The sequence below is a fragment of the Cricetulus griseus genome (genome assembly GCF_003668045.3).
Source record: "Cricetulus griseus strain 17A/GY chromosome 1 unlocalized genomic scaffold, alternate assembly CriGri-PICRH-1.0 chr1_1, whole genome shotgun sequence".
Taxonomy (NCBI): Eukaryota; Metazoa; Chordata; class Mammalia; order Rodentia; family Cricetidae; genus Cricetulus; species Cricetulus griseus.
In genome coordinates, this window is record NW_023276807.1 from 268,070,221 (window position 1) to 268,085,497 (window position 15,277).

Consider the following 15,277-nt stretch of genomic DNA (forward strand, 5'->3'; position numbering starts at 1 on the left):
GAGGAAAGTTCTTCCTGAGCAGGTAATGCTTGCCCGGGGCTACCTGCTAAGTGCCTTTATGGGAGTTTCTCATTTATTTTTCCCTACTTCACAAATGAAAAATGCAGGGACAAGGAGTTCTAGCTCTTAAGGAAACTGTGCAGGCAATAAGTGAAGGCTGAGCTCGGGTCTAGGTTACCTGCCTGTAGAGTCTCTTGCTCTTGACCACTCCTCATGCCACACGTGTGTACACAGCTGTGGCATGTTGTCTTTAGCCTGTCTTCTGCCTCTTCAGGACTACATCTCCCTGACATCAGCTTCAGGGAAAAAAGTAAATGGTGTTGGTTCATCAGCATCTTTACTGCAACATGCGAGTCCAGGGAATATTAGATAACTAGATGATAGATAATTGATGATAGATAGATAGATAGATGATACATAGATGATAGATACATAGATAGATGATACATAGACAGACAGACAAACAGATAGATAGGTAGATGACAGGTATATTATGGGTAGATGAATGACAGACAGCTCGGAAGAGAGACAGATGATGATAGGTAGATGGGTGATAGATGCTTAGATATACATAGACAACTGCTGCAAGCTAAGAACAAATATGTCATCCACAAAACAGGTGAAAGGAAATACTTAGGTCACTGCAACTGTAATTCAGGGCCATTTTTCTGGGGAGACAGAGACAGACCTGGCCAGAGCCCATCCTCCTGGTGAGTATTTAATTAAAGTTTACTGCAAATTTGGTTTTAACTTGAGGTAGTGGTCTTAGTCTCAACCAGCAGGATTAACAATGTCTCTGGGGACAAAGCAGCCAGTGATTTTTGTCTCACATGACAAAGAACCCCTTAAAACATGAGGGAAGCAACTTCTTTCAAAATGCTGTTCTCACGACTAGTGGAAAATTACTGGACCCTGCTCAAGGCTATCTAGCTTGTAAGAGGGTCACTCCTATCTTTGCTGTGGGGCAGGCTAATCCCTCTCTGTCAGTGCTGTCTCCTTTGTTCACACTCTCCCTCTCTTCTTGAAAAACAGCCTTCCATTAAAGCTAAATCGCTGGCATGGGTGTCCTTTTCTCTGTCTCAGTTTTTAATTCTCTCATTACCGGAAGTTGCAGTGTGTCCCCTCTACTGCCAACCTTTGGAAGACGAGCTTAAACACAAAACAAAAACAGAAAAAAATCCCTGAAATAAAAGCAACACACAGACGAGGAAGGGTTGTCAAGTTCATGGTTGGCTTTTGGAGGGGAAAAGGGCAATTTTTGTGTTGGCATCTTTATCTCCAGTATTATCTGTTGGAGACCTGTTTCCTTGGGGTTCAGGTCCCAAAGATGTGTGGAGTGAGTCCAGGATGGGGTGGGGTGGGTTGTGGGGGGTGTAGAAAGAGACTTGCAATGGTTACCCTCGAATTTACTGAAAAAAGAATACACATTTTATACTCTATAATTGCACATAGGGTTAAATGGGAGAAAGCGGCACGTGAGCTGGGGTGTGGTTAGAGGTCAGGGGCGAGGAAGCAGGCATTGACCTTGACAAGTTAACGGGCACCGGTCCCATGTTAATGAAAGGGCTACAGGTTCCTTTCACCAGAGATAAGAATTTCTCCTTTTCCAGCAAGCAGGAACTTTCTACAAGCCCCTGAGGGAATGGGGACTTTTGTCTAAATGCCTGACCTTGGGAAAAGGACTTTCGTGGGGGATCAGACATTGCATTATAGAATATTGCAGTCTTTTGTATGGTTTAGTTTATCCAGATAGCTAAAACTTAAAGTGTACAAAGATGAAGCTAGACAAATATTACTGTGAGCCTGAGTAGTCTGTGGGAATTTGTTAATCCTGATTCTCAAATATACCTTAATTATCATGCATATATTACTCACCTAAACTTCCTAGCAGATTGGTGTTAACTTGTATGGGAATATGCAGAATTACCACGCTATATGGTTCCACGGTGGCAGGGAGTTTTTTTTTTTAACAGAATTATTTTGTTTAAAGAGGCTGCCTGGGCTGGAGAGATGGCTCAGAGGTTAAGAGCACTGGCTGCTCTTCCAGAAGGTCCTGAGTTCAATTCCCAGCAACCACATGGTGGCTCACAACTATCTGTAATGAGATCTGGTGCCCTCTTCTGGCCTGCAGGTAGACCACTTTTCTTTTGCTTAAATTAGAAATTCGAGAGATGGACATGGACTATAGGGAGCACATTAGCCAGTTTATTGTAGGGCAGAAGAGCGAGAGCGAGAAGGGGGAGAGAGAGAAATGGAAGAACAGAGCAGGGCAGAGAGAGAGAGAGAGAGAGAGAGAGAGAGAGAGAGAGAGAGAGAGAGAGAGAGAGAGAGAGAGAGAGAGAGAGAGAGAGAGAGAGGAGAATAATGCTGCGGGTTTAAAAGGGGAGCTCGTGCATGCGCACTGAGTCCCTACGCAGCCCTGTAATGAGAGACGATGTAGCCATGACGTGACCACACAACACAGGGCCCTTTGAGCTGCCTAGGTGTCTGCCTGAACGTTTCACACTGTATGCATAATCAATAAACAAATCTTTAAAAAATAAAACGGAGGCTACTATTGTGCGCATTTCCGTGCTTCAGCAAAGCCCACACAAAATACCCCCAAAGGAAAGGCACAATAGTGAGAACCATTAAAAATGAGAATGAAAACATGCTGGAGAAGCGTGATTGCAAAGTTGAACTTTGTCAAGCAGCAATGGTCACCGTGTGGTCCATACCAGGTATTATCTATCTTCAGACGTCAAACATGGACATAGATAAAAATTGTCTGGTTTCCCCTACTATAGAGACTAACCACACACAGTGGCCCTGTGGAGAGTCCTTTTGATTTACATCAGGAGGTGTGTGTGTGTGTGTGTGTGTGTGTGTGTGTGTACTACTGGAATATAATTGTGATGCCCATGCTAACGCATCATAATGGCAACAGGCAGCAAAAGATGTTGGCTTTGCTTCTAGATGTTCTGATATGGGTGACTTAATGTCCCTAAGTAACAAGACCACTCAGTTCCTACCTCTAGGTTCCTGCCTTAAGTTGCTGCATTGATTTCCCTTGGTGATGGACTATAACTTGTGATCCAAATAAACACATTCCTCTCCACATTGTTTGGTCAGTGTCTTATGAAATTAGCAGAGCAGCACATGGTGGTACTTAGCATTAAGACCCAATGCAATCAGAAGCATCATTCCAGTGAGCTGATACCACTCCCACTCAGTCTTCACACAACCTGCTACTCCAGCCCTTCCTTCCAGAAACATCAGTACCAAAGACCATAAAGAGATCAAACTTAAATATTTAAAAAGTGCTAGAAGATAGTTAGCAGTCCTGTTAAATATAATCACATTTATTCAATCATAATTTTCTACTCAACTTTAGACAAATCTTCTATGAAAAAAACCAGGTCATCTACTTCATACCCATTCACTGTGACACTTTAAAATGAATCTCCTCAGGGTGAGGAGGACAGGAGGGAGCAGGAAGGTTGAGTCAGGGGAAGAATAGATGAAAGCAAGATAAGAGATACTGTAATAAAGGGAGACATAGATTTAAAGAGAAATCAGGCACTAGGGAAATGTCTGGAGATCTACAAAGATGGCACGAACTAACAATCTAAGCAACAGAGGAGGAGCTTCCTTCAATGCCCTCCCCTAATAATGAGATTGATGACTGACTTATATGCCATCCTATAGCCTTCATCCAGCAGCTGGTGGAAGTAGAAACAGACACCCACAACTAATCACTGAACTGAACTGGAATCCAGATGCAGAGAAGGAGGAGTGATGAGCAAAGGGGTCAAGACCAGGCTGGTGAAACCCACAGAAACAGCTGACCTGAACAAGGGGGAACTCTTGGTCCCCAGACTGATAGCTGGAATACCAGCATAGGACTGATCCAGACCTTATGAACATGGGTGTCAGTGAGGAGACCTCAGAAATCTATGGGGCCTCTTGTAGTAGATCAGTACTTATTCCTAGCATAGGTGTGGAATTTGGGAGTCCATCCAACATGGAGGAATACTCCCTGAGCCTAGACACATGGGGGAGGACCTAGGCCCTATCCCAAAGACTATGACAGACTCTGAAGACCTCCCCCCAATGGAAGGCCTCACCCTCCCTGGGGAGCAGAAAGGGTATGGGATAGGTAGGGTGTTAGTTGGGAGGGGGAGAGAGCAGGGAGAGAGGGACCTGGGACTGACATGTAAAACAATCTTGTTTCTAATTCAAATAAAAAATGGAGAAAAACTAAAATAAATAAAATGAATCTCCTCCTCTTTAGCCTGTATGTCCTCTTTAGGCTGATGAGGTGGTTGGACCCCATAGCCTTATGCATTTAAATGCTTGACCCATAAGAAGTGGCAGGACTAGGAGGTGTGGCCTTGTTAGAGTGGGTGTGGCCTTGTTGGAGGAAGTATGTCACTGTAGGGGTGACTTTGATGTCTCCTGTGCTCAAGCTATGCCCAGTGTGTCCCACAGTCTCCTGCGGCTGCCTGCAGGCCAAGATGTAGAACTCCCAGCTCCTTCTCCAGCACCGTGTCCACCTGTGCTCCTCCGAGTTTCTCATCATGATGATAATGGACTGAACCTTTGAAACTGTAAGCCAGCCCCAATTAAATGTTTCCTTTTCTAAGAGTTGATGTAGTCCTGGTGTCTCTTCTCAGCAATAACATCCTACTAAGACAGCTAAGTTGGTCAAACCTGCATAAAATCCCCTATGTGATAAAAATGCCCATTTATGGGTGAACAGACCACACAGACACTTATTCTCTGCCCTGGGACCAATTATGTGTTTCTGCATTAACCACCATCCAGTACCCAAAGAAGCTTCTCTGGTGGGGACTGAGAGCTGCACTAATCTGTGGTTACAGAGATGCGAATTTAGAAGGCAGCTGGACACTATGTTCATTTAGCAAAATAATAGCAGTGTCATGCCAAGTTTGTGAGACCCCAAAAAGTCCACGAAAGTTTAGTGTTAAGTTACAAGCCTCGGCAGGGACCCTGTCCAGCAAACTGGCACAGCAGCTGCAGGAGAAGGGTGCCTGGCCTCAATTGTAAGGAGTTTTTAAAGGGGCAAAAAAAAAAAAAAAAAAAAAAAAAAAAAAACTGCAAGCATAGTGATAACGTGCTTGGCTGTTCAGGATTGTGGTAAGAGTAGATGACCTTTGGATTCATTGACGTGGGGGCTAGGGGAATTTCAAAATTGTTACTAACAGTTGCCCACAAGGACAGTTGTAATGAGAAGGTGTTATTTACCAAAATTAGTCATTGCCTGACCACTTGGATGGGGTCATTTTGACAGGGGTGGGCACAGTTTGGGTGTTCCTTGGAACTGTTTATGGTTCCCTGGCTGGAGCTGAATCAGTCTTGTGTCATGCAGGGAATTTCTCAGGGTGGCTTTTTCTGAGGATGGAGTTAACTCCATCCTCTCCAGTTTACCTTGCTCTTACATTACTAGGTCCAGGCCAGGGCTGCCAGGCTCCGTGGTCCTGGGTGTTTGATCAAACTTCTCTACCACTGGGCATGTGTTTCCCCCCTGTGAGGCAGGCATTCGATCTAATCAGAAAACAGTTGGTTCCCCACCACATGTGCCCATGTATGTCTTGCCAGATTGGTCCTTCCTGTAGCTCCAAGGCTTCATCACAGGGAAGCCAAACACCCCATTCTCACAAGACTCAGGAAACGCTGTGGGAGAAGGTGTAGAAAGATTGCAAGAACCAGCAGTTGGGGTGGTGTTCCAAAGGTGATAGGACCAACGAACTCGTACGGTTACAGCACCTGCAGTTACCTGCTCATGATCAAGCCGGCCAGCATTCCTGAGTGGTGCGGGGATGGGTTTATGAGCTGCCATCCCTAGCTGAGGGCTATTAACAGTTGATGGCTGCCAGGAAAGGGAGAGTCCACTGTGTTTGTGGCTGTGGTCCCTGGTTGATCAACCATGCTTCAGTCATACATGTAGGGACAACACAGACCGGATTTAGGGGGTTATTAAGAAAAACAGGATGGTCTTGCTTCCAGTTTCAGTGAGTCAGTCCATTATCATCATGGCACAGGGCAGAAAGCATGGCACCAAGTGTGGCACTGAAACAGTAGCAGAGAGCGCTACATCCTGATCCACAAGCAGAGAGAGATAGACAGACAGACAGATAGATACAGAGAGAGAGAGAGAGAGAGAGAGAGAGAGAGAGAGAGAGAGAACCCACTCCAGCAGCACAGGCCACACCTATTTCAACGAGACCGTACCTGCCAGTCAATCTCATCTTCTCAATCCACTCCCTTATAATGCGACTCCCTAAGCATTCAAGTCTATGAGCCTATGGGCTCCATTTTCATTCAAACCACCTATATGAAATGTCTGAATAATAAAACAATATATTGTTTAATTCTCTAGGGAAGTGAGGGGGGAGCAAAACTATGTAAACGCGGCATTTATGTGTGACATTCTCAAAAAGAAATGTAATTTACTAACGTTCTCATTGCAGATCCCTGGTGTATGCAATAGAAGCATTCCTTTATGTGCACGACTCAGGCTGGTGTCTCATGCTGGCTCTTCCCAAGAGCAAGCATAACATATGTAACATGAGTTTGTTTACCTATGTTATCAACTTGGAAGGACTATCGACCAGCAAGATAGTGTTTGAATGTGTGGAAATAAGAGAGGACCCTAAAACTGGAGACTATGGTTATCCTTGGCGCTCTCAGCTTGGGACATGTTGGGATGGGATCGCTCACTGTGCTGTGTACAGTATATCTGGGCCTACGAACCATGCTTTAGACTGGTCACTGCAACATTGGAATGTGTGGTACGAATTTGGTCGGATCCCAGCCCGGCCCTTTCTTAGCAATCTGATGTCACTCCCTGGGCCACCTGCTGGCCTTTTTCCAAATGACAGTCTCCAAGAGCTCTCTGCAGTTGCTGGTTAGAGACCCTCCAGTGAGGGACGCATAAGTAGGGCAGTCTGAGGTCACACTGTCACAACATGTATTAAGGGTAATTGTGAGAGATCCATATCAACTTAGAAATCGAGACAAATTCAAGTAACTGTACTTCTGGTCAAGTCTAAACCATCAAACAAATTGAGATATGATATTATAGCATAAACTTTTGAAAAGGTGAAAGTGTGGCCCAGGGCTAATAAAAGGGTCATGATACATGTCCATACTCATTCATGGAAGACCCTAATTAAATATTCAGTGCTCATCTACTTTTACTACGTGTAACGGTTGTAATAACTTCTTTTTTTTTTTTCTTAATCATAGTTCTGGCCTCAAATGTCTAGAGTATACAGAACAATTACGAAAGAAATATTTACTCCGGGGTATATTTATCTGTGGCCTTGGACATCTATAGCTGATTCAGCTTTCTCTCCCAAGTTTTCTGAGGAGCTCTGAGGAGGCTCCCCCTTGCTCTCATCAACGGCAGAAGGACGGGACCAGCACCTACTCCAACGAATATTTGATGATGGTGTACATCCCTGTGAAACCGTGTCTTCTCTAAAGTAAGGGCCTATAGTCTTCCAGTCTCCTTAGTCACTGAGCGCCGTGGCAAGCCGTCTGCGGGCTTCCAGGAAAACATTCCACTTCTGGATGTTTGACACCTCACAGTTTGACATCCACGAGAGGACGCAGCCCCTCGGGGAAAAACAGCAAAAGTTATCAGGCTGCAGCTTTATGGAAAAATGCGTACGGCGAGATTGAAGTTGGGAGCGGGCGATGGTCAGACCGTATATAGCATGAGACTCCAAAGCGCGCGCGTGTCCAGCCCAGGGGAGCCCAAAAGTGAGCCACCGGGGACCCCCCTGGGAGGGCGGGTGATGGATCGTTCGCCTCGTGCTGGGCCCCACTGAGCAGCCTGGTGTAGTGATGCTGAGAGGCTGGGCTCCTGGTCCCCAGAGCACACTTTGAGACCGCCCTTAGTTAAACGTTAGGCGCTCTAAGGCCACCACGCCTTTAGCGTGAAGCCAGGAGACCTGCCTGCGCCACCCCCGCGCCCGCTCTCTTGCAGCTCCAGCAAACCTTGGTGACAGTGCGGGGGCCGGGTGACATGTGGACGTGCTTTCTTTCTCTCGCCAGGGATCCCCGACGTCCTGCGCGCCCCGACTCCCCACTTCCCAGTCTGGTGCGCCAGGCACTGAGTCCCGCGTCGCTCGCTCGGCAGCGCCTCCGACGACACCCGGGAGCAGCTCGCTGTGCCCGCCGCCGCTGGTGGCCGAGAACAGCTGCACGTGTTTCCCTAGGACCCCAGGTCTGCGAGCTTGAGACGAACCCGCGGGAAGCCCTTGGATGGGAGGATATTAGTAAATTCGACTCTCATCTCAGATTAAAACTAAAAACCAACTGCCGAAACCCGGGATCGAACCAGGGACCTTTAGATCTTCAGTCTAACGCTCTCCCAACTGAGCTATTTCGGCGCTGTGTCCGCTTCCTCTCGGGTGTCCTATCCCTGAGCACTTCACGTCCAATCGTCCCGCCTCTCTGAGGTCAATAACTAACCTCAGTTCTGCATTCTTTTCTTTGCCCTGTTTAAGTAACGATTCTTCCGTCTGACTTTCCCCGGTCCTGGTCCCTTCCAGAGTCCAGCTCGGCGCGCAGCCCGCGCACAGGGACAAGCGGGGGTGCGGGTTCCCGCCATCCAGGATTGGGGTCCCCTAGGTAAACGCGTTACACATTTGCACTGTGGTCAGATGTTTGCCCCCGAGCTGTGGGTGACCCAGTGGCTGGGCCCGGAACGGCCCCAAGTGCGGCGTTTGCAGAGTCCCTGCGACCCACGTCCCGGAAAGGCCACACCTGGGTTACAAAGCCTGCGTCCCGGAAAGGCCACACCTGGGTTACAAAGCCTGCGTGGAACCTGTTTGGCAAACGCTTGAGCGGTTCATGAAAGATGATTCAAGGTTCCTAAGCGAGTCACGCTGGTTTCTGAAGCACCCACTACGTGCGTTCTGCAACGCCAGCCATCTTACTGAAATTCTGTTTTCTTTTTCTCTCCAATTAGTACTAATCTCAAGGCAATTGGCTTTCTCTTGCCTCCCACTTACGAGACCGTTTTACTGGGAGCATCGCAATTAGTCTGGATGATGGAAGGATTAAAATGCGAAAGAAAAAAGAAAAGAAAAGAAAAATAAGGAGTGTTTGCAACCTTCATTGGGTCCCCGAAGACTGCATTCTACAAATAAATGTCTGAGCTCGCTGGTTGTATAAACCAATAAACAGAGATCAACCAAATCCAGGCAACTAAAAAGATGGAGAATTAAGAGGTCGGAGGATAAGGAGGAGAGAGGAATCGGGAGATGAGCTTGGTCAGCTTAGAATGGAGGGGGAGAGGAAAAGACATTTCCAGCCACCTTTCACCTTCTTCCCTAATCACTCCCGCAAAGACTTGTTTTCTGTGACTCCTTGGCAACCAGTCACTGTTGTTTTCGGTGACTGCCTGCCTCCCTTCCTGCCTCGCCTCAATCTCTGGCGCTTCCTGTCTTTCAAGGCCTTCTTCCTTGATGGTCCCCAAGACTTGGGGACAGTTTGAATGAGAAATGTCCCCTATAGTCTCGAACATTTGAACATGTAGACCCCAGTGGTACCGTTTAGGGAGGTTTAGAAGGGCAGCCGTTTTGGAGTAAGCATGCGACTCGGGATTCTTAGCGCTTCCCCCGTGTTTGGGTGGCCAGCCTCCCCTGCTAGACGTTTTACATCCCAGAGCTCTGCTGTCTTCACCTTAGCAAGTCACTGAAGGTGCTGTGAGCACAGGAAGCTGAGCATAGGGATAAGCTGTTGCTGTGTTTGAGAGAAAATTGTGGTTCATTGGCAAGGCTGCAGAGGCCGGACGACCCTTCATAGCAAACAGGGAGAGTCAGGAGACAGAGAAGTTGCGATTCTAGCCTAAAAAGAAACTTTTTGTAGGCCACGCTCCTGCCTCCCCAGTCAGCCAGAAGATTTTGACTAACTCCAATCTAATTGCTTATGATAACTATGAAATCTGAGAACCAGCCAGCCAAGCTAAGAATAATGCAACTAAAGAAAATGTTTTGTATATATATCTGATAAACTTTGGAACTGCTGTCAGTTGGCTATCTGTTCATAACTTTGTTTCTGGGACCCTATAGCATATACAAACAATACTCCAGCAACACTTTATTTCCCTCTTATTTTAGTATTTATCCTAGGAAAGATTTGTTTTGGTTTGGTTCTTTTTTTTTTCTTTAAATGATGGCAGTATGTAAAAAGGATATAGGAACAGTTTGAAAGGGCTTATATTGGCCCTATCAGGACAACATGAGCATCACGGATAAGTAAAACACACACAAAGTCCTGAGTGCAATAGTTAGGCGTTATGGTAAGGGCAGGGTGAAGACGCCTTCATCAAGCTGAATGAATTGTGCCATGGGTTAACTGTGGTGGACCTGGAAATTACCAATCACCAAGCATCATAGTAAAGCCTCATTCAGTGAGTGAGTGGCTGGTGATGTAGCTCAGTGATTAACAGTGCTTGCCTAAGGTAGATCTCTGTGAGTTCGAGACCAGCCTGGTCTACAAGAGCTAGTTCCAGCCTCCAAAGCCACAGAGGAACCCTATCTCAGAAATAAAGAACAAAAAGAAAAAGAGTACTTGCTTAACCACGCATACCACCCTGGGTTTGAGTCCCAGCATTGCATGAAGCTGTGTGTGCTGGTACATCCTTGCATCTACACTCAGGAGGCAGAGGCAGGAGGATCAGGAGGCCAAGGTCATCCTCAGTGAAATGTGAAGTTCAAGGCCAGCCTGGGGGACATGAGTCTCTGTTTCAGAAAAAAAGAAGGAAGGAACAAAAAGATGATGACAAAAGGGGAAAAAAGGAGTTTTCTGTGGATGTCAAGCCTATGTGTGGGTAATGAGACCACAAATACACAGCTTCAGAGGTCCCCTCAATAGTCATGCAATGGTTGCAAGGCTCAAAAAAAAAAAAAAAAAAAAAAGCTATACCGTTGAAGAAATCTGCCATAATGAAGAGCATTTGGGGGTCGTGTAGCCCAGGACCCACACACTTGCATAAAATCAAGCCAGTCATGAGTATGTTGGGTTGTACCATGAGCAGCAACGAACAATTCCCAAGCAAAGCCATTCTAGAAGATACCAGAAAAAAAAGAAAAGAAAAGAAAAGAAAAGAAAAAAGCCAAGGACCTCACACACACATACCATCACCACTATGTAAGGACATTAAAGAATCATGACATCTCAGTGCAACTTGGCACTGAGAACCAGCTCTCACACAGGTGGAGAAGATAGTGGTTGGGGCATCTGATGAAACAGGCTGTTGACTTTCCCAAGATTGGCAGTCACAGTTAAGTGACCATTGATCCTTGTTATTAGGAAATGCACAGGACCATATTTAGGACAATTAACTGTCGAATGGTTCAAAAAAATAAACAAAAGAATGTATTTCCTATGTATGAATGTATATATATATATATATATATATATATATATATATATGTGTGTGTGTGTGTGTGTGTGTGTGTGTGTGTGTGTGTATTATATATATACACATGTAGACATGAAAAGTTGAAAAAATACTAAAAATTGGTGTATCTGGGTAAAGTGTATACAACTTCTTTGGCTAATTTATAATTTTCCCAAGAACTTGAAACTAAGATTAAGTTTTTCTTTTGGTTATTTTCTAGAGGGAGACAGATTCAGCTAGAGTCATTAATGCTGGAACTGAAGGATGACCTGCTTTATCTAACCCAATCCACGAGCTTTGTGTGTCAAAAAGCTGAGGCCCAGAAACACACATAACATGCTTAACCTTGCTGTATTACTCTGCTTGAGCAGCCTCAACAAAACATAGATTGTGTGGCTTACAAAAGAGAAATTACTTTTCTCCCAGGTTGGGACTGGAAATCTTAAGACCAGGACACCAGTTCACTGGTTCCTGTTAACAGATGTCTTTCTTCTCCAGGAGCTGCCTGGTCCCCTGCCCCATGCATATGTGTGTACACAGAGAGAGCTACAGAGAGAAATACTTCCTATGGGTTATGACTACATTCTTAGGGCCTCCTTAGCCTTAATTACCTCCTAAAAGCTTTCTTTCCAAGTAGAACCACACTCAGGGGTAGGACATTGGTATATGAACTGACAAACATCCGTAATTCAGCCCACACCAGTCAGATGGTTTGGTACAAATGGACAGCTGATCCCCCAAGGGTGTTCTGCACCTCGAATCAAACACTTTTAGTTTGTAAACTTCATTTATTTATATTTATGGTGTTTGGGGTTTGAATCCATGGCTTACAGCACTAGGCAAGTGTTTGCCATCAAGATATAACTCTACTCCTTAGTTTTTTGAGACAGTTTCTTCCACGTTAGCTCAAACGGGCCTTGAAGTTGGATGCAGCCCAGGCTGTCGTTACTCCATCCTTCGCCTCAGCTTCTCCTGTGTTGAGATTATAAACACATTCCACCACACCCAGTCACTTTTCATTCTTTTAAAAGACCTTATTTTAATTAAAAACTGTGAAAAAGTCTCATTTTAAAACCAGAATCCGGGACTATGCCCCAAGCTTGCAGTTAGATGCTTTCTTTATGTGTATGACTATGCATTTTGAAGTTTTCTGTGTGTAGAAAGTAATACCTTCACTTGATGAATGCAAAATGATTTCTCCAAAGTTATATGTTAAAGTTGTAACTGAGGGGAGAAACGCTAAGAAGTTAATAGATTGCAAATATCATCAGCGTGCTGAATCGATCCAGAAGAAGTTAATTTATTTAAAGCCATTAAACCACGGGTCGATGAAGACCTTATTGTTTTTTTGTTTTTGTTCAGTCACACACATCAATATAAACCCTTTGGGTATACTTACCAGGCTAGAAGTGATGAAGTAAATTACACTCAAGAACAACCTACCAAGCTGGTTGTATGTTCTAATCCAACCCCCACCCCCACATCCATCTGACAAGATATAACTCACCTTAGAAGGTTTTGCAGAATGCCCCAAAGGCCAGAAAACTTGGATTCCAGAACGTGAGTGCTATGGGCTTGGGTACTCTTAAGTACTTCTTATCTTAATTGCCTGTGGGTCTGTTTTGATGAAGTGGCCAGTCTTCCAACTGTTTCCATGTCCCCATCTCCCCATCTGCCCACCTCTACAATCCAGAGGAAAGGATAAAGCCCGACTTTTCACCCAAAGACATAAAATAGTATAAACTTAACACAGGAAATTTCTAAATTTCATGTTAAAAAAAAAAAAAAAAAAAGACTGGGAGAAGCAAGGCTGAAGGAAGTCTCAGTGGTTAAGAGCTTGAAGAGGTCAGGGGTTTGGTTCCCAGAACTGAAATCTGTTTACTTTTCACCTTTTTAGGTGCTCCACGTCACTGGGATTCCGGGCTATAACATGAGGCTAAGATGAGAACAGCAGTTCTTGAGTGTCCCTATCTGCACGAGCCCCTTGCCAGGGAGCATTAAGGACACTTGGCACTTGGACAAAGACACTGCACAGACACGCTCACAGGTCCTCTCACCTTCCTCTTGCTCTTTTTAAAGCCATTCCTCTCCCTTTCTGACCCTCTATTAAATTAGCACGTCACTCTTTATCCCTAGCCACCCAGCCAGCCGGGTCAGAGTAAGGGCAGGCAGGTTTTATCAGTTCAAGCACCAAAGAGTCCCCGCTCAGGGAGTGGTGCAGGGAGGGAGCCGGACACCCACATCAGCAGACTGACAGACTTATTTGACCCTGGAATACCGCATTTTTGTTTTGCTTGTCACCTTGACAGAAGCTAGGGTCACCCGAACGAGGGAACCTCGGTTGATGAGTGCCTCCATCAGATAGGCTGTCGGCGAGTCTGCAGAGGTCTTTCTTGGTTAATGATTGACGTGGGAGGACTGTGCCCATTATAGGTGGGGCCATCCCTGAGCACGTGGTCCTGGGGTGTTTAAGAAAGCAGGCTGAGCAAACCATGGAGAGGAATCCAGTGACCCGCACCCCTCAGGGGGATTCTGCTTCAGTTCTTGCCTCCGGTTCCCGCCATGGCTTCCTTTCCTCTCTACGTTTCTTTGGGCCGTGGTCTTTACCATAGAAATAGGAGGCGAACTGAGACATCTGTGTATGAAATTGTCAAAGCATAAAATGATAAATACGTATTGACATTCGCTCTCATCGGTGTGCAATATTAAAGAACTTCAAGGACGTGTAGGGCAGCTCGCGGAAGGCCTTCCTCTCAGTGTCAATCCGTGAGAGCCCAAAGAGGTCCTGAGCCCCAGGGTCGCACATTTTGCAACAAAAGTGGGCCTAGAACTTGGTTTCAGGTCCCCAGTCAGAACTGCCACACTGTACCTTTCTTATCCCTAATTTAGATGAACTCTGAGCACAAACAAGTGTGCTGTAATATATGATCCATAAACTGTTGGAGACAGGGACCACAGGGTTCTCCCATTGTGGATTGAAAATGTTTGTAAAACTCCAAACTCTCATCTCTACTGGTCATATAGAAAGCTTTTGTCATTATTCCCTAATGATACTGAACAGTAATAAATTTACATTTATTTATTTATTTATCAGATATTCTGAAGCAAGCTGAAGAGGTCTTAAAGTATAGCAGAGGATGGACAAAGGTTATAGGTAAACACTTTGTAACTTAGTAACATGGATTTGAGCATCTATCTGGCTTTGAGTCTCACTCAGTTTCCAGGAATATCCAGGAGCAGTCACGTAACCTTTTGAGACAAATGGCCTTCATCACCTTAGTCAATGACAAATCTTGCTACCTACACAAAACTAGAATACTTGGATCACACACACACAAAAGAAAAAATTTATAGAAGCTTAGCAGAGAGTCTTTAGGATTGTCACTAACTAAAAATCTGGACCCTAGGCAGAATAGTTGGCTCAGCATTTATGAGTTCTGACTCCCCTTACACTGCCCAGGTACCTTACCACCCTCTGTAACTCCAGGTCCAAGGGATCCAATGCCCAATTCTGGCTTCTGCAGGCACTAGATACATAAGTACATAAGTGGTATACAGACATGTATGCAGGCAAAACATCCACATACATAAATTTTAAAAATAAATCTAGATCCATCATGGACCCCACTGCTTCCTAAAGCTTTAGGTGTGGCTAATGGCTAAGGAGGGACTCTCTCTCTCTCTCTCTCTCTCTCCCTCTCTCTCTCTCTCTAAATAGAAGGGGCCTAGTTTGGAAGAAGAGAGGTATTAGCAGAAGTGAGAGAACAAGAGAGGGTGCAAGGTAACTGAATTTGTGAATGTATTTGAAATACTATAATGCCAGAATGAAATAATTAAGCATAATTAATATACCCC

General features: G+C 45.2%; 1 long non-coding RNA gene and 1 other non-coding gene across 2 annotated transcripts; one reads left to right on the plus strand and one right to left on the minus strand.

The window, feature by feature from the left end:
• Nucleotides 1-4,431: 4,431 nt before the first annotated feature.
• LOC118239659 lies at nt 4,432-10,042 on the plus strand. Its single transcript, XR_004772394.1, has 2 exons — nt 4,432-4,589; nt 6,474-10,042. It is a non-coding gene; the product is annotated as an uncharacterized LOC118239659 (long non-coding RNA).
• Trnaf-gaa lies at nt 8,330-8,402 on the minus strand. The gene has a single exon. It is a non-coding gene; the product is annotated as a tRNA-Phe (tRNA).
• Nucleotides 10,043-15,277: the final 5,235 nt, after the last annotated feature.